This window comes from Neomonachus schauinslandi, chromosome 6 (assembly GCF_002201575.2).
Source record: "Neomonachus schauinslandi chromosome 6, ASM220157v2, whole genome shotgun sequence".
NCBI classification, from domain to species: domain Eukaryota; kingdom Metazoa; phylum Chordata; class Mammalia; order Carnivora; family Phocidae; genus Neomonachus; species Neomonachus schauinslandi.
In genome coordinates, this window is record NC_058408.1 from 117,347,372 (window position 1) to 117,373,998 (window position 26,627).

The 26,627-nt window shown below is 39.7% G+C and overlaps 1 protein-coding gene across 2 annotated transcripts in view; it reads right to left on the bottom strand.

Moving 5' to 3' along the window:
* CSGALNACT2 (chondroitin sulfate N-acetylgalactosaminyltransferase 2) overlaps nucleotides 1-15,763 on the bottom strand; it is a 45,550-nt gene extending 29,787 nt beyond the window's left edge. For both annotated transcript variants that reach the window (XM_021700063.2, XM_021700065.1), the window contains exon 1: nucleotides 15,748-15,763. The gene's annotated coding sequence lies outside the window, so the exon portion shown is untranslated. The remainder of the gene's footprint in view (nucleotides 1-15,747) is intronic.
* Between the last annotated feature and the right edge of the window lie 10,864 nt (nucleotides 15,764-26,627).

The window sequence follows — 26,627 nt, forward strand, 5'->3', positions numbered from 1 at the left end:
TATTTGAAAATCTTAACACTTGTAACTCTTTATTAACAATATTTAGATTAATATGCCATTTCCCACGTAGAGCATATCAGCATTTGGGAACTGAGTTTCCATAAATTGTTTTTGTTACATTGATAATGGCTTACTAGGGAGAGATATTTTCTTCCAGTTTATTTAATTCAAGCATTCTACTTCATTAATTTCTATGGCTGAACCCAACCAATTTAAGAGCCTTACAATTAAGTGTGTGTGTGAGGGGAGGGACAATTCCAAAAGGTTACAGACATCTGGAAAACACATTAAGAAACATTTTTACATCCAAAGTTCTCCCATAGATTATTTGAGCATTAGATCACATAATTCTTTCCACTGTATTACACAGCAACAGATTTCTTACAAGTCTGGAAAGGTTTAGAGTCTATTTAAAGAAAAATCATGACCATTTTAATGTTTATCTACTGGGAAAAAATTTCAAAAACCATTTATAAATGTAAAATCACACACTACTGTTCATACCCTAACCAGTTGTGTGAGCTCTTCCATATTTCTTTTTAAACTAAGGATGCTTAATTCTATAAATAGAGAGCATTAAATTTAGGAGATAGGAGGCAAAGGAGGTCTCCGCTGCAGAGAGAACTTTCATTCTAACAAAGTATTTGTCAAGAAGGATATGTGATACTCCAGCAGGCTTTTTTTAAAAAAATATTTTATTTATTTGTCACAGAGAGAAACACAGCGAGAGAGGGAACACAAGCAGGGGGAGTGGGAGAGGGAGAAGCAGGCTTCCCGCTGAGCAGGTAGTCCGATGTGGGGCTCGATCCCAGAACGCTGGGATCATGACCTGAGCCTAAGGCAGACGCTTAATGACTGAGCCACCCAGGTGCCCCCCAGCAGGCTTTTAATAGAGATGGTTTCTACCAGTGCAGCAGAACCTATGGAAGATCACTGGGGAACATCAGTCCTAGTCACCTTAGTGATTAGGAAAGCCTGAATGCCTTTTTCTTTTTCTTTTTTTTTTCTGTGGCACATCTCTGTATAAAAATGTAGGATAGATTCAAACTTCTTATAGCTAGTAGACCAAAAACGATGGACTTAACTACCCTTGAGCCATTTATTACTTTCATTAACCAAATGATAACCAAGTATCGTGAAAATTTTAATTCACTACAAGGAAGTTTTGATATGATGGCATCTGTTTTACTGATTGTAAAGCTTGTTTCAAGTGATGTAGGAAAAAATAGGAAAAAATTTCGGTATAAAGAGAAGTATCTAATTAAAAAATAAGGATGCAAAGTTAATATTAGTCCTAGGACTTTACCATGTCTCACAACCATAATTCTTAGCATAAGAAATGACTGGAAAGTCATTATTTGAAAGATAAAACTCAGAGGTATCTCTTTTAACTATTTATAAGTTATTACTAGCCTGCTTATTAGGGAAAAGAAAGACTAAAACTGAAAATGTAGAGTCATAATCTTGTATTAGTTATTAATAAAGTTATACATATTTAACTAGGTTCCAGGTAGTTTTGCTGTAAGCATCTTTGCCACAAGCATTTTCACTGCATAGCTAATAGGCCATAAGGCAATTCTGCTGTAAAAGATTAAAAAATAACTGGCTGACAGTTTGGTTTGACAGTTTCTTTGTTTCATCGACTGGATGACAGTTTGGTTTCACCTCTCCATTGATGCAGTACTCCCGTTTTTATATCATATAAATCTTAGCCCTCATAATGATCTATACAGTGGCAGAATTTTGAACCCACATTTCCCATAGAACTTTGGAATGTCTATCAGTGGACACCTGACAATATGCCAAGAATAAACAACAGTGTAGAAGGCTCTCACAATACAACAGAAAGCTAGTTACAAATATGTATCCTAGTATTTGGAAATTGATGCCTCTTTAATGAAGGAAAAAATTTTTGGGAAAAAAGAAAGTGCAATGCTGAACAAGGGCATGAATCAATAAGCAAAAAAAAAAAAAAAAAGTATAACACTATGAACAAAAGACTTTGGGGGCGCCTGGGTGGCTCAGTAGTTAAGTGTCTGCCTTCGGCTCAGGTCATGATCCCAGGGTCCTAGGATCAAGCCCCGCATCGGGCTCCCTGCTCTGCAGGAGGACTGCTTCTCCCTCTCCCACTCCCCCTGCTTGTATTCCCTCTCTCGCTGTGCCTCTCTCTGTCAAATAAATAAATAAAATCTTAAAAAAGAAAAAAAAAAAGACTTTGAAGACAAGTACTTTGGTACAATCCACAAAATAAAATCAGTTATTTGTGTAATACTGCCTTGAATCTACACACATTTTAAAATAAATTTGTATTTTACAGCAGACTTTTAAATTTTGTTCTTCATTTTTCAAGTTTCATTATGTCCTTTTTAATAAATGTCCTTTTTTTTCCCCATGATTTTGCTTTACGGCCAATTAGCTATGCAGCAAAAATGTTTATGGCAAAGATGCTAATGGCGAAAATAGTGACATGATTTAACTATACTACACTCAAACTATTTTGAAATGAAACTTGATAACAGAACTAACAGTATGTAATCTAAGTACCTCTACCTTTTATTAATATAGTACTTCATAGTTTTTTTTTTTTTATATAGACAATATATTTTAAACTGTGAGATGTGACCCATTTAATGGGTCACTACTAAATAAGGATTACTTTTCAATGAAATAGAACAGGAAATATCAGTGTATACCACATATAGTGAGTTTTGCATTGCAATTATATATATGTATATGTAGGAGATCTCTACATAAAATGTATTTATAAGAGGGCTGCGGTCCAAAAATCCTGAAGAATACTGGTTTATAAAGTATTTTTATACATTTCCTATGTCATCCTTTTAAAATGGTGTGGATATTATCTTCATTTTGGATAGGAACAATAAGCTCAAAAATTAAAGGTTTAAGTAAGGTTCTATAACTATTAAGTGGTATTATTAAAGTCAAGTTCGTCATTTTCCCCTCCCCTATGCAAAATACAGGTTTTGAGATACCTTACATGCTTATCTTCCAGTTAAATCTTTTACAATTGAATATTACCCACTGAAACGAAAGAAAAGTTGCTGTAATTACTTTAGAATATGTTATTTGCATACCTCTGTGGTTGTTAAAAATAAAAGATACCAATTAAAGTCTTATTTGCCTAGCTCCTGAAGGGAACTCTTTAGCCAAATCATAGAAGACTAGATTAGAACAGTTCTAAATACATTATGTTGGAGAAAACATCCATTTTTCAGCTGTTACACCTTGATTGCTATCATTCTATGTAATGTGTTTATATCATAAATAAGTTTCATTCATAACCCAGAGTTAATCCCAAGCAACTTTCTATGCACAAACTATTTCTTTTATTTTTTTTAAAGATTTTATTTATTTATTTGAGAGAGGTACAGCGAGAGAGGGAACACAAGCAGGGGGAGTGGGAAAGAGAGAAGCAGTCCTCCTGCAGAGCAGGGAGCCCGATGCGGGGCTCGATCCTAGGACCCTGGGATCATGACCTGAGCCAAAGGCAGACACTTAACGACTGAGCCACCGAGGCGCCCCTGCACAAACTATTTCTAAGTAAACAACTGTTAAGTGTTGTGAGGAGAGAATGAGATAACTGTGGAGATGGGAAAATGAGCTGTTAAAGATATATAATACAAAATCAAAGATCTCAGAGTTGAAAGAAACCTTAGAAGCCATCAGTTTTCTTACTCTTTAAGACAGACTAAAGAGACTTCCTCTATAGCCTAGATAGAACAACAGGGACCAGATTTACTCCTGCACTTGAAAGAATAAAAAACCAACCAATAAAATCCAGAACCCACCCCTCCCAATATAAAACAATGGTTTTCAAGATACTGAACATTAGGTAATAAAGGACAGTGGTCCTTAGGAGAAACAAAAAACAAACGATTGCCCAGCTTACTGCCTTAGGTTCCACACCATAACACAGGGAGTCCCCTCCTAAGCAGAGCCCAGCTGACTTGCTGAGTTGAAGAGATGGAGCCGACAGTCTGAGGAGACCAAGGCAGCTAGGTTGAAAGGTTACAGAGGAGAGAGCTGCACAGAGAGAGAACTCCAGAGATCTGAAGAGCACACCCTTTAGGTATTGAGCAGAGCACTGACCAGTGCAGGCATATAAAGAAACTAACTGAAGCTAAAAAAAAAAAAAAAAAATTAGAGGACACAGAACTCAGCATTCATACAGGGCCAGGAATAATGTGCATGTTCCCACCAGACAGACTGGAAAACCTCAAATTCATGGGGCACTGGGTAGAGTATTCAACAAGGTCTTGCCTCAGTAATGGGAAAAAATTAATTCTAGACTAAACATGGCTCTGGTCTTGCCTAACAAATCTTAAAAGCAAGACCTGAAAGGATCAAATTGTTTTCAAGTAACTGCACAACAAGCCTCAAAATATTTACAAGAATATAAAAATATCTAGCACTCACCAAAATAAAATTCACAATGCCTGACATCCAAACAAAAATGATCGGGCATACAAAGAAAAATAAAAATACAACCCATAATGAGAATAATCAATGACTGAAACTGATCTAGAGCTGACACAGATGCTAGAATTCACAGAAAAGGACATTAAAATGGTTACAAGTGTATTTAAAAAGATATTCATGTTCAAAAACTAAGCAGAGACACAGATGACATAAAAAAACTGAACTTCAGGAGATGAAAACGTCAATGTCTGAGATGAAAAATACATTGAATGGAATTAACAGTAGATATTTCAGAATAAAATATTAATGAATTGAAGACATTGCAATAGAAATTATGCAAAATACAGAAGGAAAAAAGAATGAAAAACATTAACAGAGCACCTAGAAAGCTGTTTGACAGATTCAAGCAATCTAGTACATATGTAATTAGAGTCTCTAAAGAAGGGAGAGGGGACAAGGAGAAATATTTAAAGAAATAAGTCTGAAAACTTTCCAAATTTGATGAAAAGTATTAACACAGATCCAAGAAGCTCAATGACTACCAAATACAAATGCCATAAAGAAAACTAAAACCAGGCACATGATAATCAACTTGCTCAAATCCTATGATAAATAGAAAATCTTGAAAGTGGCCAGAAGAAAAACACGTATCACATTTAAAAAACAAAGAGAGTGGAGCAACATCTTTAAAGAACTGAAAGGAAAAATAGGTCAACCTAGAATTCTATATGCAGAAAAGTATCTGTCAAGAACAAAGGCAAAATAATTCTTGGGGCACTGGGTGGCTTGGTCATTTAAGTGTCAGACTCTTGATTTTGGTTCAGGTCATGATCTCGGGGTTGTGGGATGGGGTCTGCTTGAGATTTCTCTCTCTCCCTCTCCCTCTGACCACCCTCCCCCTTCACCCGCACAGACGCAATGTGCTCTCTCTCAAATAAATAAATCTTAGAAAGAAAATAATTCTTTAGACATTAAGAAGCTAAAAGAATTCATTGCCACCAGACCTGCACTACAAATTCCTTAGGCAGAAGTAAAATGATACCGGGGCGCCTAGGTGGCTCGGTCGTTAAGTGTCCGCCTTAGGCTCAGGTCATGGTCCCAGGGTCCTGGGATGGAGCCCCGCATTGGGCTCCCTGCTCGGCAGGAACCCTGCTTCTCCCTCTCCTACTCCCCCTGCTTGTCTTCCCTCTCTCGCTGTGTCTCTGTCAAATAAATAAAATCTTAAAAAAAAAAAAAAAGTAAAAAGATACCAGATGGAAAACACAAAGCAATGAAGAAATCAGAAATGTTAATAATATGGATAATGATAAGTTTTCAAATTATTTAAATCCCTTTAAAATGTAGACACAAACCACTGAAAGTGACTCAAGAAGAAACAGTAAATATGGATAGACTTATGTTGAGACTAAATTAATAATCAAAAACTACCCACAAAGAAAAATTCAGGCCCAGATGTCTTCACTTGTGGATTCTACCAAGCATTTATAAGAATTAATACCAATTCTTCACAAACTTTTTAAAAAATGGAACACACTTCCCAACTCATTCTATGAGGCTGGTATTACTTTGATACCAAAATCAGATAAAGATATTGAAACTACACACATTCTGCATGGAGCACTGGGTGTTATGCACAAACAATGAATCATGGAACACTTCATCTAAAACTAATGATGTAATGTATGGGGATTAACATAAGAATAAAAATTAAAAAAAAAAAAGATATTGAAACTACAGACCAATATTCCTTAATGATACAGACACAAAATCCTCAACAAAATATTAGTACACTGAATCCATCAACCCATAAAGAGCAGTATACAACATGACCAAGTGAGCTTTATCCGAGAAATGCAAGATTGGTTTAGCATCTAAAAATCAATTAATTTGGGGTGCCTGGGTGGTTCAGTTGGTTAAGCGTCTGACTCCAGCTCAGGTTGAAATTTCAAAGTCTTGGGCTAGAGCCCCGAGTTGGGATCCCCGCTCATTGGGGAGTCTGCCCCTCCCTCCACAAGTGCTCCCCCCAATAAATAATAAAAAAGATAGTGTGGTACTAGCATAGGAATAGACATATAGATCAATAGAATTTAGGGCCCAGAAATAAGCCTTCATGGGTGCCTGGGTGGCTCAGTTGGTTAAGCGACTACCTTCAGCTCAGGTCATGATCCCGGAGTCCCAGGATCGAGTCCCGCATCGGGCTCCCTGCTCAGCAGATAGTCTGCTTCTCCCTCTGACCCTACCCCATCTTGTGCTCTCTCGCTCTCTCTCTCTCTCAAATAAATAAATTAAATTAAATTTAAAAAAAAGAGAAAAAGAAATAAGCCTTCACATTAAGTCAACTGATTTCCATAAGGTGGAAAGGTAATCCAATGGAGAATGAATAGTCTTTTCAATAAATGATGCTAGGGCAATCAGATATTTACACGCAAAAGAATGAAACTGGACTCCTACCTCACCCTATATTAAAAAATTAACTCAAAGTGGGTCAAAGATCTAAATATAAGAATTAAAAATATAAAGCTCTTAGAAAACATAAATGCAAATCTCTGTGGTTTTCAATTAGGCAATTATTTGTTAGATATGACACCAAAAGACCAAAGACAAAATAAATAAATTGGACTTCATTAAAATTAAAAACTTTTGTCCTGCAAAGGATATCCTCAATAAAGTGAAAAGACAACTACATAATGGGGGAAAATATTTGTAAATCATACATTTGATAGGGATGTGTGTCTAGAATATATAAAGAACTCTTACAACTCAATATTAAAAGGATAAATAACCCAATGGGCAAGAGATCTGATTAGACATTTCTCTAAAAAGATTAAGAATGGCCTATAAGCACATGCGAAGATGGCTCAACATCGTTAGTCAACAGGGAAATGCAAATCAAAACTACAATGAGATACTACATCACATTCACTAGGATATAATTCAAAACGAATCACAGATCTAAATGAAAAACCTAAAACTATAAAAGTAGTAGCAAGCACAGGAGAAAATCTTTGTGACCTTAAGTTAGGCAAAGGCTTCTTTGATCTAACAGTAACAGCATAACTGATAAACTGGACTTCATCAAAATTTGTTAACTTGTGGTCTTTGAAATACACTGTTAAGAGAATGAATAGACAAGTTACAGACCTGTAGGAAATAGGTGCAAAGCATATATCTGATAAAGGACTTGTATTCAGAATATACACTTAAAAACTATCGAAATGCACTAATAACAGAACAAACACAACTCAATTAAAACTTGGCAAAATGTTTGAGTAAACACTTCAAATATGCACGTGAAAAAATATTCAACACTGTCAAACCACAATGAGATACTATTACATAGAATGGCTAATTTTAGAATGGTTAAAATTAAAAAGTGGTGTGTTGGTGATAATGTGGAAGAACTAGAACTTTCATATACTGCTGGTGGGAATGTAAAATGGTTTTATGGTTTCCTAACAAGTTAAACATAAGCCTATCATGACTGAATCATTTCATTCCTGGATATTTATCTGAGAGAAATGAAAGCATATGTCCATACAAAGACTTGTACACAAATGCTCATAGCAGCTTTAGATGTAACAGCCAAAACTAGAAACAATTCAATGTTTATCAACAAGTGAATGGATAAATAAACTGTGGTACAGCCATACTGATACATGCATCATCATGGGTGAATCTCAGTAATTATTCTCAGTGACAGAAGTTCAAAAACAGAAGAGTATGTATTGTATGATTCCATTTATATAAAATTCTAGAAAATGTAAGGTAATTTGTAGTGACAGAAAGCAGATGAGTCAGTGGTTGCCTGGGACCAGGTGGGGGTCCAGGGAAGTGGTAACAGGAAGCAATTATAAAAGGGCACAAGGAAACTTTTGGGAGTGATAGATATGGTCTATCATTTTGACTGTGGTGATGATTTCACAGGTGTATACATATGTTCAAATTATCAAATTATATACTTTATGTATAGCTTATTGTATATCACTTATACCTCAATGAAGCTATTTAAAAAATAAAACCAAATCAGATTTAGTTTTAGTAGTAGCACCAAAGAATCATTTTTTTTTTTTTAAGATTTTATTTATTTATTTGAGAGAGAGAGAATGAGAGAGAGAGAACACATCAGAGGGGATAGGGTCAGAGGACGAAGCAGACTCCCTGCTGGGCAGGGAGCCCGATGCGGGACTCGATCCAGGGACTCCAGGATCATGACCTGAGCCGAAGGCAGTCGCTTAACCAACTGAGCCACCCAGGTGCCCCCCAAAGAATCATTTTAAAGAAAACTCCATTTTGTTCATTAAGAAGATGAGCATGAAGATTTGTTGACTCCAAGTTTGAATTTATTTATTTATTTTTAAAGATTTTATTTATTTGAGAGAGAGAATGAGAGAGAGCATGAGAAGGGGGAGGGTCAGAGGGAGAAGCAGACTCCCTGCTGAGCAGGGAGCCCGATGGGGGACTTGATCCTGGGACTCCGGGATCATGACCTGAGCCAAAAGCAGTCGCTTAACCAACTGAGCCACCCAGGCACCCCCAAGTTTGAATTTAAAAAACAAAAATAAGAGGGGCACCTGGCTGGCTAAGTTGGTGGAGCATACACGACTCTTGGTATTGGGGTTGTGAGTTTGAGTTCCACATTGGGTGTAGGGATTACTTAAAAATAAAAAACAAAAACAAAATTAAGCAACACCTGCTCCCTTACAAAAGTAGAACACATATTACTCTGAAGGTCTTATTATATCTTTTCTATTTGCCTTGTGATTTTGAGCCATGTCTTTAGCACTAAGATAAAGATAGTTCATTCTATGACATTGATCCCTACATAACAATATGACCTTCAAGCAGTTTCTACTCAATCTTTTGATTCTATAATTTTATAGTACTACTCATACATATTTCATACATCATTTCCATGATACTTACACCACAGTGTGCCAAAATAACTTCTGCAGTAAGAGTAACCTACAGCCTTTTGCAAAATACAAACAATCCATTTGAATCTATTTACTTTAAAAGTTCTATTCTGTATAGTCTTCCTAAATTTCTGTACAATTTCTTACTAAAGTTTTCAAACACTAAATTTACAACTTTTAGTTCACTTTTTACACAACAAAAACAAAGTCACAAAATTATTTGGAAAACACAAGCACCGTCAGAAAAACAAAACTAAAACATTATGAAGTATCAATATTTATAAGGGAAGGAATTAGAACCTTTTATTTCTTGAGCAATTGATGAGTTACAATGATACATGGATTTTTTTAACATGTTATTGAACAAATAGTTTGTAAGTATTTAGAAATAAAAGTACTGATCACCAGAAGGTAGTACTCATTAAAAAAAAATATTTGAGTACCTAGTGTGTGTTAGGCACTGCAATGGACTTAACGTTTCTCTCCCCAATCCCCATTCATATGTTGAAATCCTAACCCCCCAATGTGATAATATTAGGGGATGAGGCTTTTGGGAGGTTAACTAGGTCATGAGGGTGCAGTTCTCCTTAATGGGATCTTAAGAGATCCCAGAGAGCAACATAGCCCTCTTTCTGCCATGTGAAGATACAGTAGCCCTCTTTCTGCTATGTGAAGATACAGTAAGTTGACAGTCTATAACCCAGAAGAGGGCCCTCACCAGAACTCAACTATGCTGGCACCCTGATCTCAGACTAAGAAAAATAAGTTTCTATTGTTCCTAAACCAGTCTATGGTACTTTGTTATAGCTGTCCAAATTGACTAAGAGATACACTGTGTTGGGTGCTAAGAACAAGTAATACCAGATAGATCATTTTGAGAAGTGTTTCTGGATTAAACTACATTCAAGGTTCCCAGATTTCAGCAAAACAAATGACAGTAATATTCATGCTATCATTACAGGTAAAACAGAAAAATGTGTCAAAAGCGGCCTGTGGCACAGGAAAAACAACTAAAAAAGTCAAGTGTAATAGCGGTGTAATCTTGGGCATAATACTTAACCTATCTGGCCCTCACCTATAAAATGAGGTAATTGGTCTGGATGGCCAAGATTCCTTCCAAGATGTTTCAATTCCTTTGATTAAAGATAAACTAAAAATAGACACACACACATACACACACCACACACATCACACACACACCTTATTTTTTGGAGGACAAATTTGATTTAATGCACATTCTTTTTAATCCAGCAATTCACAATTCCATTTTTAAGATTTTAAGACTTTATACTGTGGAAATGCTCATACTAGTATATGGTCACATGAATCAGATATTTACTACTGTATGTAAATATGTAACTACAAAATAAAAGCAATTTAAAGTCTATCAATAGAAAGATTAAGTAAACTGCAGACATTTATACAATATTCAAAAAGAAAGAGGTAGACCCAGATGTGTTGACATAGATAATACCTATAAAATGGTATTAACAGATTATAAACATTTCTCTTACTTTGTCTTGTCCATATAATTGCCTTGGGAGCCAGATGGCCTAAAATCATATATCTGCTCTACTACTTTCTAATCTTCATTATAGATAAGTTTTTTAATCTCTATAAGCTTTAGTTTTCTCATCTGTTAAGCAGGAATAATTACAGGACCAACCTTTCAGTGTTATTGTAACAATTAGTCAAGTAAAACATGACAAGCATTAAGTGCTCAATAAGCGTTAGGTGTTATTTCACCTATGTAAAGTTTTGTTTTGTTGCTGTTGTTAATGGAGTCAAATGGTCTCTTCCTGAATGGCTTCTCCATTTTAGTTTCCTTACTGGAAATAATCCTAATATAAAACTTATTTTCTCAAATAGCCAATTCTTACCATTTATTTAATAATCCATGTTCTTGTCACTATCTGAAATCCCTTTTTTTTTTAAATATTTTTATTTATTTTTTTCCAACAGAGAGAGAGACAGCGAGAGAGGGAACACAAGCAGGGGGAGCGGGAGAGGGAGAAGCAGGCTTCCCGTGGAGCAGGGATCCCAGGACCCTGGGATCATGACCTGAGCTGAAGGCAGACGCTTAATGACTGAGCCACCCAGGCGCCCTGAAATCCCACTTTTATCATAAGCAATATTCCTATACATATGGAGGTCTATTTCTGGCTCTAAACCAGGGGTTAACAAACATTTCAGGTAAAGGGCCATGTACTAAATATCACAACCAGTCAACCCTGCCTTGAAGCACAAAAACAGCCACAGAAAATGTGTAAATGAATGAGCACAGTTGTACTCCAATGGATACTGAAATTTGAACTACCTATAATTAATGTCACAAAGTATTATTCTTTTGTATTGTTTTGAAGTACTTAAAAATATAAAAGCCACTCCTAGGTCACAGGTCATACTGAAACAGATGACCAGCCACATTTGGCAACTTGTGCTCTGAATCTTTACATTTTCGTACACTCTTAAATTTTTTTTTTTACATTTCTAAAATTCCATGAAATAAATACATGTGAGAAAAAAGTTAAAGATGATATAAAGGTATACAGTGAAACCTCTCCCTTCTATCCCAGAGGCCCAGTTCTCTTCACCAGTTTTTGTGTATCCTTCCAAACCTACTGCTACTATTAAACATCCCAGCATAACATGTGGAAACATGTTATTTCACCTACAGGATAAATCTCTGAAAATGGAACTGCTAAGTAAAAATTCCTTAAAGTATTCATTCCAGTATGTAATTGGTCAGTATCTATAGCTTTTCCCTTGCTCAGGATAAGCCTTCCAACATGGCTTTACCTATTTCCCACCTTGACAACCAACTTTTAAAATCATGTTAAGTATTTGTTCCAGATTATAGACTTTAAACTATAATTACTCTGGTCTGTGAATCCTTCCTTAGCATTGCATTACATGTCTTAGCTATGGTTATTAATGCCTTGGAGTTAAGAAATAAGTTATACTATTTTCTTTGGTCACTGTTTCTTGAATTCCACATCTATTTTTCTTGGATTAATTTTTCACTTGATACCTCTGGTATTCCTAGTGGGTGCAAATGACTTAATTTTGCCCCTACCCTTTTTTTTTTTTTAAGATTTATTTATTTTAGAGAGAATGAGAGAGTGAACAAGCACGGGCAGGGGCAGAGGGAGAGGGAGAGAGAAACTCCAGCAAACTCCTCACTGAGCTTGGAGCCCAACACGGGGCTTGATCTCACAACCCCAAGATCATGACCTGAGCTGAAACCAAGAGTCAGATGCTTAACTGACTGTGCCATCCAGGGGCCCCTATTTTGCCCCCACTTTGAATGACAGGTTGGTTAGGGATAAGTTTCTTAGTTCAGAGATAAGCACTTTTTAAATACTGTTCCACTGTTATCTAACATTCCATGTTCCAGATTAGAAGTCTAAGTGCACATCTGATTTTCACTCCTTTATTAGGTAACCATATGTTTCTCTTTGGAAGTTTATGAGACTATATTAATTTACCCATGAAGTTCATAAATTTCACTGGAATCTAGGTGTCTATCAATACTCTTTGATGACTCTCAGTATGGGGTGCCTGAGTGGCTCAGTCGTTAAGCGTCTACCTTAGACTCAGGTCATGATCCCAAGATCCTGGGATAGAGCCCCCATTTGGGCTCCCTGCTCAGCAGAAAGCCTGCTTCTCCATCTCCCACTCCCCCTGCCTGTGTTCCCTCTCTCGCTGTCTCTCTCTCTCTGTCAAATATATAAATAAAATCTTAAAAAAAAAAAAAGACTCTTGGTATGAATGGACTAGCCCATTCATAAACTCAGATACTTAGAGAAATTTCCTTGTTTCCTTCCTTTCTTCTTTTGACATTCTACCATAAGTTAAGAATGGGAAATCTGGCATCTATTGTGAGTGGCGAGGGGAGGAGAATGGGAAATAGAAGCTGTTAGCATAGCCAGAAACCCTTAACCAGTGCCACATCTTTCTATAAGCTTGCTGGAAAGGTGTACTTATTGATCATCCCCACTACACAGATGAAATGGAGACCAGAGAGGGAAGGGCTGATTTACATTTGCCAGTACTTTGTCTCCTGATACATCTTTCTGTTTGGCTCTGGATGCCCAAGATTCGGCCTGGATACTCCTACCCTCATGATCTCTGTGGTTATTTCTCCTCTTCTAATTTCTATTCCTTCCTGGAACTGCTATTAGACGTTCACTGACTCCTCTGGATCTATTTTCCATGTCATAGCTATTTTTTCCTATATCTACTTTTTAATATTCAAGAACTGATTCTTTTCAGGGCAGCCTGTATATGTTCAATAGCCATGATGCCCTCCCAAATCTGAGCATACTAATATTAATTTTAAAGTTTTCTTCTATTCCTTACATCAACTCCATCGCTTCATGTTCTATGTATCTATCTCTCACATGCTACTTATTTCTGTTGTCTGTCCCCATTATAAATGTATCAGTATCTCAGTATACATGGAAATCACTGTATTCCTGCAGTAAACGCACATTTGTAACTAACCCTGTAATTCAATTTTACCTTTATACCTAGTACTTTTATAGTATGACAACAACAAGATAAGTTCTTTGGCTTGCAATCCCATGATTCTTCAATCCATTTTTTAGTCATATCCTTTTGGTGTTTCGTTTCCCCTAACCACCACCAACTTGAGTAACACAATTCTTACCTAAGTGTTATGCAATAAGCATCAGGGACAGATCATCACAAGCTCTAACAGACTTATCTAACAGTTAAAAGTAATGACAGTCTGGTAGAAGACTGTCATAGGTGTGCAACCCAAGAAATAAATAATAATACAGTAATGAATCACTTAAGTCTTGAACTCAAAATAGTTACGCTTTTTACCAATCTTTACAGAAATTAAAATATCAAATTCTACTGAAAAAGAGAGACTCCGTGTTGGTTAAAACAATTTTCTGCCTAATTTATGATAGTTATTCCATAGCTGACAGAAATGCACAAAGGTGTTCACCAAGAACATTTATATGAATGTTCATAGCATTCTTCAAAATATGTAATAACAGAAATTGAAAACACAAATATCCATCAACAGAATAGTCACATAGTCATACCAATGGAATATTAAACAGCAATAAAAAAAGAACGAACTACTGAAACATGAAACACCATGGGTAACTCTCACAAGCAATGTGCTGAGCATTCTGCATGACTCCATTAACATCAAGCCCAAAATAGACAAAACTAAGAGATGAAGACAGAAATCAGAACACTGATTGGGAGGCAGGAGTAAAACTTGGAAGAAGCAGAGGGAAACTCCTGGGATGATGGAAATGTTCTGTAAGTATAATTTGGTCTAGCTTGTGGTTACACAAGTTAATAAATATATAAAAATCCACTCAGCTGTACAATTAAATTTATGTACCTGATGACTTCATATGTATTTTATACCTCAATAAAAAAGTTAAGAAAAAAATGTAATTTCCAAACTGTCAATATTCAGTAAATATTGGAATAGTTAACCATATTTAGCCATAAATATTGGAAAACCAACATCCTTTTTACATTCTTTCAGTCGTAAGACAATTTTAAACAAATGGTATCAGAATAATAATACAAAATGAAGGTTAACATTCGGAGTCATACAATACTTGGTTTCCCACCTCCAAGTTTGGAAACACTGTTTTAATACAACATTTAAAGACAACATTAATTCCACCAGAAATTAAGACCCAGCTCCTGAGAACCTTCAATGAGGTTAAATGTCCAGACACTGCATATAAATCTCAAGAACAGGCTGAAGGATAAAAGATTCAGATTTGTAATTAAATTTTCATTCTGCCAATAATGTCATCACAAATAAAAGCATCACTATTGCGTTTACAGATTATTCCTCCGCAAGCTGTTCAGGAATAGCGCAATTTTCCAGATGAAGACTGAAAATGCAAGAGGCTCCCTGTCCTGTAGTCTCCTCGGCCCCACTAATTCCTACATAAAGGCGCCTGGTGTCTGGCAGATACAGCGAGGGGCTGCTGTCAAGAGAATACTACTTTAACGCCATGAAGTGGTAACAGCTGACTACAAAGTTTATGCACTGAGAGATGCAGAGAGGGTGGTGAGTTAGATTAAAAAAAAAAAAGTGATAAAAATAAAAAACACCCAAACCAACGGTCCTCTGACAGCATCGTTCTCAAAAGAGAACTCAAACCGCTCCGAAAAACTGTGACTTTTCCTGACACCACAGCGGCCTCCCGGGGGCTTGTCCAGGAGGCGACCCCATCCGGACAGGGCCCCCCGGCGGGCTCGTCCGTGAAGTGACCCGACCCGGACAGGGACCCCAGCCCTCCGCCCGAGCCCCGGCGCCCGCACTGCCCCGGCCCGAGCCGCGAGAGCCGCGGGCAGGAGAGGCCGGGTGGGGCCGGGTACTCACCGCGCTCACCAGTCCGCGCAAGGCCACCGCCGCCCTGCAGCCCCGCCGCCCCGCCGCCTCCTCCCCGGCCGCGGGCATACCCGGCGGCGCCTCGCACACAGGCGTTACCACCGCCTAACAACCCACCACACGCCACCGCGCCGACAACAGCCACTTCCGGCGCGCGTGAGGAAATGAGGCTGCCGCCGCGGCGCGCGCCTGCCCCGCCCCGCCCACACCCAACCCCGACAGCCCCGCCCTAGCTCCGCCCACTTTCCCGCCCGCGCCCAGTGCCAGGTTTGGGAAGCTCAGTAATTGGCATACAGTAGTGATTAATCGATTATCTGTTTAAAAGATGTGTGTGTAGCTCCAAAAACGATTTGTGGAGACTGGGAGAGCGCCCCAGGCAGAAAACCGTTCTTGCCGGAACAAGGGTCTGCAGGGACAGGAGTACCAGCTCCAGCGGACCGCTGACTTAGAGAGAGGGAGGGACTTAGCCGAGGATGGCAGCGCAGTTCTGCCCGGAACCCCGGTCCTGGGAGCCCGAAGGGGCGAAGAGTGCCTTCATGGGCACTGAGCTAAGGACTGACAGGTCGCCAGAGGTGTCCCAGCATCCTCGAGTGTGCTGGGCTGCGCGTGAGGCCCCCAGTGAGGAAGTCCCGGCTGCCACTGGCCCTCCCCTCCCAGGCTGCCACTGGCCATTCCATTACTTTGGATCTGGGTTTCGTTATGTGAAACGAGGTAGACATTGTGGAAGATGGCTTGAGATCTGACACTGTATGATTTTAGTGAGTGGAAAAAAAGCAAGCCCTCCCCAACATCCCTTCCACTCAACTGCTTATTTCAGAACATCCCCCAAGGCACTTTGTCCTGCCCTGGGGAGTGATGGCCTGAGCAGGGGAGGGGATGTCAGGTAGCACCAGCCCCTGCCTGTGTCTGGGCAGGACACGGAGGTGGTAAGAGCGGCTCTGGGGTCTGCTTCCCACCAGGCTCTGCTTTCCTTAGTGGCTACCTTGGCAGGTTACCACACTTAGCCTCTCTTAGCCTGTTTCCTCAGCTGTGTTGTAGGGACAGTAACAACAGCATATGCTTCCTAAGGTTGTTATGAGGGTTAAATGCAATTAACATTTGTGTCTGAAGTGTTTGGCACTCTGCCCGGCAGGTGGCAGGCAGTTGGACTCACGGTCACCATTAAGTACATTAGTTAGATCAAAAGACTGGGGTGACTATGGGATGCATCCTGTAGAAGTGGCATTCCTAGAAGGGAGGATTTGCTCCTAATCACAGCTGTCTTCATTGGACGATGGTTATTGGGATGTCTTTAACACAGATGTTCTCCTCAGATATGTCTTGTGGGAAATCCCACCGGTAAGAGAGTGGATAGCCTACTTCTAAACCAGGCTTGCTGGATGTCCAGCCTCTTCCTAATATCAAGGTGTCATTCTTCTCTCATGTCATTTCTGAGCAACTGTAAATGTTTACAGTTTTAACACTCCTTCCCTCAACCTGGCCCAAGAGTAAATAATTCATCTAGTCATAGATTCCATGGGTCTGTGACCTTGTGAATATAAGGACCATGTCTTTTTCATCTACCACTACTTTGCACATAGGAAGTATTCAATAAATGTGAATTGAATTGATTAAAGTAAGAACACACAAGGATTATGTGTTCATAATCCAGAATCTCTCCCTTATCCAGAACCTCCTTTATCCAGAATCTCATGCCTCTGGAGCAAATGGCATGAATGATTAAGTTTACTGTCTGACATAATAAAGCTTTCTGTTTGGATGCCTCGTTATGCTCTAATATGGTGATCAGCCTTGTGTGAGTCTATTTAGTGTAACTTAGTTATCTAGTGTTTAAGCCTGCCATGGGTGTTTTTGTCTGTAGGCCTGAGGACCCAACTTGGGAGTGTAAATGCAAATGTAAATTCTCGTGGGAGAATTAGAGAGTGGGTACAGAGCACAGCATTGGTGATTTAAGAGGGTAAGACAGAAGTTCTTTAAATACTTAAGGCGTTACTGCAAGTAAATATAAATGGCAGGCCACTGAACTGTCAGGGGATTATGTTCCCAGGCTGGCAGCTTTGAAGCCCTCAATCCAAGTCTAAATCCACTACATATTGTTAGTTAAGACGTTGTAATCAGCCTGTACCTGACATTCCTGCTGATGGCCCTTAGGAAGTCTACAGAAAAAGGAGTATCTGGACCTTGTTCTCTAGTCTCATATCCAATAATGGCAAATGCTTAGGCTGTTCTCTTCTTTCTGCTGTCCCTAGACACTTTAAATTGGATGAGACTATCTGCTCCCCTAGGGCAGGGACACGGCCTCTCCTTATCTCTCAGGTACCCCTAAGCCAGGCACAGGGCCTGACCCATTATACATGCTCACTGCATATCCACAGATGTGTGAATGAATGAAGACTGGTGAATTCTACAGCTCTAACTTTCCTCTAGTGGGGGCCAAAGTAATAGCAAGATAAGTCTCTACTTCCACTAACTAGATGCAAAACAGTCTCACCTCCCATTGTGCTGCAATGCACAGAACCATTCCCCTCCACATTAAACATTGTATTCTTTGTCTACCTCCACTAGCCTTTTAAGTGTTGGGTTTTCTTTTTATTTATAACATTTGTTTTTCTTCCTTTATCCTACCCTTCCCTTACTGATCATGCTGTGTAGCCACGTCTGGCACAAGCAGCAGGTGCTTCTCCCAGTGCTCCCTCCGTTTTAACCCCTCTAAACCTCTTGACATCCCTATGGAGTAGGTTATGGTCCTCAGTTTACAGTGGAGAAAACAGAAACTCAGAGAGAAAACTGCAGAGGCTCTCCCAGGACAGGAACTGACATGAAACTGACAGTGGGGTTAGGGTTAGGGTCACTTCTTGTAAACTGCTATTTGAATCCTTCATTAGCATTGTTGTTTTTAAAATAATTGAGGTTCTACCATCAATGGATTTACATTGTTAGCTTTTTATTATTTTTTGAATTGCTAAATCAAATACTAAATGTATAATTTAAATTTGGAGAGGCAATAATGCATAATTCAAGTTCTGTGGCAGATAACGGGTGATATGCATAAAATAAATCATGAGAAAAATACTTAAGTACTGTTGTGGTATATTAATATCAGAAGAATGTAGTTTTTTCCCCAGTAATCTCCACTCTGAGGCTTTTTTTTTTTTAACTACAAAGCTTTCCCACTCCCCTAGCCTGCTTTTGAGCTCCTGCCAAATGAAAGTGATGGGGACTGACTCCCTTGCTATAGCAAGCTCTCAGTAGCCTTTGCCTATTCTCATTTGGGCCATTCTTTGTTTCCACAGTTTTCCTAGTGGCACCACCAAGATATGGTCTTCACTGCTTTATTGCCTCAGACCACAGCCTTCAATCAGGCATGGTATTCACAGAGGCCCCTTGTGCCTTGCCGTTCTTGGTTTATCAAGTCTATAAGGATATGGTAAATTGGCACTGGGTCTGATCTCTTCTTGCTTTGCATTGGGTTCCTTGGCTGTTTAGTCTCAGTTTGGGAATCTGGTTTTGTTACTGATTCCCATTTGTTCAGCATCTTTGATGGAGTCAGTCCATTCCTTTCATCCCCTTTTGCTGTCTGTTTCTGTGCTTTCTAAAAGTGTTGTTTAACATACGGAGAATCATAGGACAGAACACTGGCATGGGCCCTAGAACCCTGTTGCTCAAGCTGGTTCACACACCTGAGCTTGGGGTTCTCTCCAGACCAGCGTCTATCTGCGTATGGTATTCTCCCCTGTGTCCTCCTTGTGTCCAAACTTCCCTCTTCTTAGAAGAGTACCACTCATTGGATTAGGGGCCACCATAATGCAGTATGACTTCATCTTAACTTGATTGCATCCACAAAGACCCTTATAAGGTCAAATTCACAGGCTGTGGAAGTACAGACTTGAACATATCTTTTGGGGGGGGGTCAATTCTACCCACTCTAGATGGCAACCTTATCAATTTCTGGTAGATTCAGGTGCTCCTCTTTCTGTATTAAACCCTGCCACTTATGCTCAATCTTTTCCTGGGAGTAAACATATGGCAGATGGTAAGCATTTCAAATAACCCACAGATTTTCTCTATTTCCTAGATCGTAACTGTAAGCATTGAGCCCTTGATTGACAAACATTACTTCCTGCTCTGTGACATTGTCTCTGCAAATGTAATAGGGAGAAACTTATTCTGCGATATTAAATGCACACCACACTACTTGGGACTATTTGTGAGATTCCACAGGATCCTTTTATTCAGAAGCAAGTTGATTCTCCTCTGGATATACCTTTTGTCTTCTCCATTATATTTGATACATACACCCAGATAATTTTCTTGACACTGTACCTGACACTTTATATTCTAAAAATTCTACCATAATAGAAAAAAATAATTGGAGCAGAACCTATTGAAGTTTAGAGAAAACCTACCAAACCATTACCCAAACTTTCTCAATATCCCTTGAAATCAGAAGCAAAGGAAGGGATCAAACCTATAGTTGAAAGCCTTATATCCAAAGGTCTTCTCATACCCTGCCCTTATAATATGCCCATCCTGGCAGTAAAGAATGGCCTCAGGGCCATTAACAAAATTGTTATTCTTCACTTTCTAACCCACATATCATCCTGTGAGTCACTTGCTGAAGCCACTGGCTGTAGTGAATCTCTGCTCAGCTTTTTACAGTGTGATTCTAGAACAGGACAGTTAATAATTTTTTGTACATATTAATAGCAAATCTCCATAACATAAAACCTATAATTTTAACCATTTTTAAGTATACAGTTTGGTGGCATGAGGTACATTCACTTTGTTGTATAGCGAGCTCCACTATCCAGCTCCAGAACTTTCTCATCATCCCACACTGAAACTCTTCCCTGTAAACACTAACTTCCCACTTTTCCTTCTCCCAGCCCCTGGCAACCACCATTCTACTTTCTGTCTCTATGAATTTGACTGCTCTATGTACCTCATGTGAATGGAATCACAAGAATATTTGTCTTTTGAATATGTTTGAAAGATGACAGTACCTTTCTTGCCTTCACCTGGGGAGGACAACTGTCCTGAAGGACAGTCATGCCCCCAGGGTTCGCTGAAGTGCCCCGCTGTTTTTCCCAGGTTGTTAATCAAGATTTAAATGATCTACATTTCCCTTGTGATTGTTATGACATGCTATGTAGATGATCTCCTATTCTGCTCAGAGAAAAAGGAGTCCATTTACTTATCCTCAGCCTTAGAAGAAGAGGGTCATAAAATTTCAAAAGATAAATTACCATTTTGCTAGAATGCAGTCTATTATTTAGGGCATGATCCATCTAGAAGGGGGAAAACATTGTCTTCTGATAGACTAAAAACTACTCAAATCTATGGTAGACCCCTCAAAAAATGACATTTGAGAGGATTTAAAGGTTTAACTAGATTTTGCAGACAATTGGTGCTAAATTTTTCTGTGATTTTGATACCTCTTTATGAACTAAGTTCTTAGTAAGAGAGTATTTCCTCTGGGAGCTCAAATATGAACAGGCTTTCTGGAACCTGCAGGTGGCTCCTCAATGGCCTCCTTCCCTAGACATGTGAAACAAGAGAAAGCCCTTTTGCCTATTTGTACAAGAGCAATCTGGACAAGCCCTTGGCGTTTCATAGGAATTATCCAAAACCCATCATTTACTATAGCCTTCCCTTGACAAGCCGTAAAGACTTACCCCCCTAGTGTTAGGGTAAATGCTCTGCTACAAAATTTGTTGATGCTTCTGCCGAGCTAGTTCCAGGCTCCTTGCTTGACCTCATGATTCTTCCTGAAGTAGAGACATTACTATTGACTGGAAACACAGCACTTCTCAGCCAGCTGATTAACCTCTTATGAAATTCTATTACTCTCTCCCTCTCAGGTACTATTTCCTGCTACAACACCCTGAATCCAGGCACTCTCCTTCCTCTATCAGAAGAAGGGAAGCCTAGTGATGATTTTAACTCAGATAATTTGGGATCTCTTTACCTTACTCACATGTATTATAGTCTCATATTGAGAGCTCCGAGCTAATCCTGTTCGCTGATGGATCATTCTTGAAGCTAGAAGTTATCAAGTAGCATATACTATCATTAATTGAAGATCTCCTTTAGAATATAGTCCTCTCCTGAGGTAAAATCCGTCCAAATGGCAGAATGTATTGCATTTACTAGAGCTTGTTAACTAGCCAAAGACTAGAGAGTAAACATATACATAGATAGGAAATATGCTTTTGGAGTACTACACGACTTTGGGATGCTAGAACCCCCACAAAAATGGACAGCAAGTTAAGCAATTTTTATATGCACTCTGTTTACTACAAAGGTGGCTATTATGAAGTTCGAGAACCATGCAAAAAGAGACAATGTTGAAGCTAAAGCAAACACTCTGCAGATCATCACGCCAAACAGCTAATTTTCTCCCTGAAACTGCTCATACAGCACAAATTGATTACTACCTTAAATCAACACTGGAGAAGCTGTAAAGAGACAGTTATGTTGTTCTAAATTTCATGTGGGTTAGTCATGGCATGTGCCATTCCTAATATTGTACTTGGATCAGGGACACAGGGAAGGTGGGGCAGGCTATATAGTGCCTTAACAGCAAAAGCTACTTGCTCTGTAAGGTTGACCCTCATAACCTATATGGAATTTATTCTTGGCCTGGGTTAGGGTTCTGGGTTCAAAGCATCTTACAGAGGTTATTAATTGTTCTTGTTCTTATTTTTGTTACAGTGGTCGTGATACTGGTCCACTGTATTCTATCCAGGGTCTGAAATGCTTCTGCACAGCTACCTCCTCATCAGATGGTCCCATGATGATACAACAGAAAGGTTGAGAAGACCTCATGATACAGTTGGCCATGGAGATGACCGGACAATCGATCTCACCACAAAGTGGTGAAAATCTGGATTTCTAGACTTCCCTAAATTCGCCAACTTCTCACAAGCAAGAAAATGATCAGAAAGGAGGACTGAGAGACTGAACATGCAAACAGACAATGATCAGACCCACATGTGAACTGAGAAACTCTGACCCACACCTCTGCAGGAACCAGCCCGGAATGGTCAGGGCTTGGTCAATGACTGTTAATTTCTCCACTTTTGCTATTTCCAAATCAGGACCAACCAGAGAAAGCCAAGTGTATTTCCCAAAGCAAATCCCAGAAGATGCCCGGCTTCTAGGTAGCCAATCTCCAGCTTCCCCATGCCAACAACCTCCAATCACAACATGCCTGAAGTCTCCCTCCCTCACCTCCTTTTTTTTTTACTATAAAGCTTTTCTCTCCTCTGCCCGTGTTTGAGTTTCTGTCAAAAGCAAGTGATGGTGGTTGACTCCCTTACTATAGCAAGTTCAGAATAAGTAACCTCTGCTCATTCTCATTTGGATGGTCTTTACTTATTTCTATGAAACTAAAGATTATAGGTAATTGGACTTGTCTTAAAAAATACAATTTCCTACCACAATACTTCTTTTACTTCTTTCAATGACTATCTTATGAGAGACCAGAATCCTTGCATCCTGTGTCACTCCTTTTCTTAAAAATCATTTCTGATAATCTCTTCTTTCCACACACTTAGGAAGTCCCCCAAACCCTTGGCATGCACCTGGCCTGCCAGGCCCTGTGGGCACAGAACCTCCAGGAAAAATTTCAAGCTCTTTAAAACTCTCAGGAGGCACAAAACATGCAGCACATCATAGGCCGTTGTTGAGAGAAGCGTCTGAGGACAGGGACTGTGACGCAGGTACCGTGTGGACTCCCTGCAGTCCTCCGGGCTAAGTCCCTTGCCTCAGTTAGCAAGAGGCAGCCTTGCATTCTTCCTTCTCCGGGGCTAGACCCTTTCTGACACACAGGAATGACTTTCCTCCACGGGGGGAATGACAGGTGCAGAAAAGGACTGGCGCGGAGGTGAGAAATAAGAACAGCCAAAAAGCGTATGGCTTACTCTGGCACTGTTTACAAAATTGACCAAGATAAACAGAAACAGGGACACTTAAAATGAACATCACATTTTTATTCACGAAATTGACCCTTTTCATGGCAAATATTGTCTGTGTATGAAATATCAAAATGATTTCCTTCTCAAAAAAATTTTTTTTTGTTCTTGTATTTTTTTAGTTTTGGAATGTACTTACCTAGCTTGCTCATGCTAACTTTGAACTTGAATTGCTCATTGTCCTCTGAAAGGATGCAGGATTATGGTGCCTCCTGGTGTGGACTACAGAACTCCTGACATCGCAGTGCTTGGGGTGGTCTCGGGCTGTGACTCCTTCCATGCTGCCTGGCCCAGTTCCCTGTGACACCGATGTTCCTGTGGTCACCACATTCCTGTCGATGGCCTCCGTGTCATCACTCTGGGCCCGGGCTCCCGTTGAGAGATGTTGGTTGGCCAGGTCTTGTGATTTAGCACATCCTAGAAACATCTGCAAAAATATCTCATCGCTTGACACAGCCATCAAAACCTGAGTGGCAAAGATTAACCGTGACTTCTTCTGGGCCCTGATAGTGTGTGCCCCTTAACCCTGGGCGTGAAGCGTATTCTCCCTGCCGCCGCACTGCCACCCACGGGGCCTTGGCTGCAGACATGGAGAGGGGTTCCACGTTGAAAAATGCTCTACACAGAGGTTCTGATTTTTCATGATGTCAGCTAAGAATCCTTCCTGTGAATCCCTACAGTTCTAACAAGGTCATCAAGCCTGCTGCCTGTGGAGGAGAGATGAGAACAGAGCAGGTGGCCTCAGTGGAGAGGGGTGTTTTCTGTTCGTATGAGGGCAAGAGCAGCAGATAAGCTCTGCACATATCTTCATGCCGAAGGGATGAGGAAGCCCCCTGACTGCTGCACTGGCCTTCAGACCAAGGCTAGGTCTTTCCGGGGCCACGGAGGCAGGATTTCGTAGGCACCTTCTAGAACGACCCTAAATGCCACCTGCTAAATATGCTACATGTGAATATGCTCAAAGGAGGAGAGGAAACCATTAACTGGGGGAAAAATGCTTTATTTATACTGGGGAAGCTTATGCTTTTCCTTTGAATTTTCTTTTATATATGAAGTATTTGTCAAAGCCCCATTCTCAGACATTATCTTCAACTAAATTTCCACCCTTAAAGTAAGCTGGCCTTATGGTGGGAAAGCATCCTTTGTGGGAGTTGGTGGAGAAATGTGCTTTTTAAGACAAATAAACCAAACACACAAACACTCCTGATGGAAGTTCAGTGCTCTTGAAAAAGGGGCTTTTAGTATTAGCTTTTCTCAGCATGGGTTTCTAAACATTCAGAGGAAAAGAATGTAACAAATAGTTCACCCTAGAAATTACATTTACTTCCAGTTCCTATGATCCAGATTGAAGGAGGACACCAAGAGCAGAAATGGGTGCTGCGGGCCAGGAGCTGGAGCTCCGGGGGCCAGGAGCAGCTCGTGTGTGTGTGTGTGTGTGTGTGCACGTGTGTACATATGCCCGTGGGAAAACAACATGGGCCCTAAGCATCTATCGCACGACACAACCATAAATCAGATTTATGTTGGTAACGACTTGTGTTTGTCAACTGGCCCACCTGCTCCCTGCCAGGCATTCGCGGAGGAGTTCAGAGAATGCCTTCCTAACCCAACAGGACATACACAGAAGCACTTAGTCTTTTAACCTTCATAGTGGTTCAAAATGTTTCCTCTGACCGTAATGGGCCTACGGTTATGACTATGCATTTTACATCCTCTCTCATACACCTGTCCAACTCTGGCTTCAAGAAATAAACCACATTTGCTGGAGAACCGAAAAGACCCGAACTTGACATAACCGCTGCTCTATTTTGGGAAGGAAACATAAAGGAAGGAATTCCCTGAAGGGTAGAATTAGAAGAGTTTTAACAGTTACCCTAAATGTACCTATTCACACACATATCGTGCAAGACGAGTCAAAGGTATCGCCAAGTGCCTCCTAGTTCTTTGAGCATTGTTACTTCCTCAGTGGTGACCACAACAGATGTCCTTGTGATAGTTCAATCCTTACATGGAAACTTCAAAATTAGAGACCTGATGTTTCCAGCGAGGAAGTTAAAAAGAGAAAAGAAGTTTACACATTTTATGATACATGATTTTATTTACATAACTGAAATTATTTCCTTAGTCACCTTGATTACAAAAGCAAATTCACATGGTATGGTTTAATAACCTTTCATAAATAGATTTTACAAATTTTAATAATGGACAGACTGCTACTTAATACTCAGTAATACTTAATACCTAGTAACTTTGGTGTATATGCATACGAAAATTGTCCAATAGGACTAGTAAGTGAGAGTGCTTTTAAAACTCAGGATTAGACAATTAGATAACTGGTCAAGGGTTAATTCCCCATCACTGGGTCAGCCAGTTAGACCTGGAATTCTCACCCTGCCAATAACAAACCTATGGTGGCAACTCGCACTTATTGAGTAGGTATTTTTTAACAAGTTGAGACAGTTTATTCTTTTTTTCTGCATTTAATAAGACTATCATTAAGCACAACTGAAAACCAAAAGTTGACCACAACTAGGTATTTCTAAAAGAACTTACCACAGTGTGTCTGAAAAATGGCCTCAACTAAAGCCACGTTACCGCTCTAGTAAGTGTTTTTCCAGCTCTCTCCCCGGGTTTGTGTGCACACGCATATACACACACCCCGTGAGGCTCTGATGCATACTCATCCAAGCTACAAAAATGCCCTAATTTTACTGCTTTTGTGAAATGCCTATAAGATACAGTATTTGGATGAGACACTGTCAGTCCCTCACCATGCTTTAAGTCTGAAGACCAGGCAGGGTGTTGGTAACTGACTCTCTCCGGCAAAGTTACAGAAAGAAGAGCTGCTGGAGACTTCCCAAAAGCCACCCCCACAAGACGGGAGGAGTGCTGAGT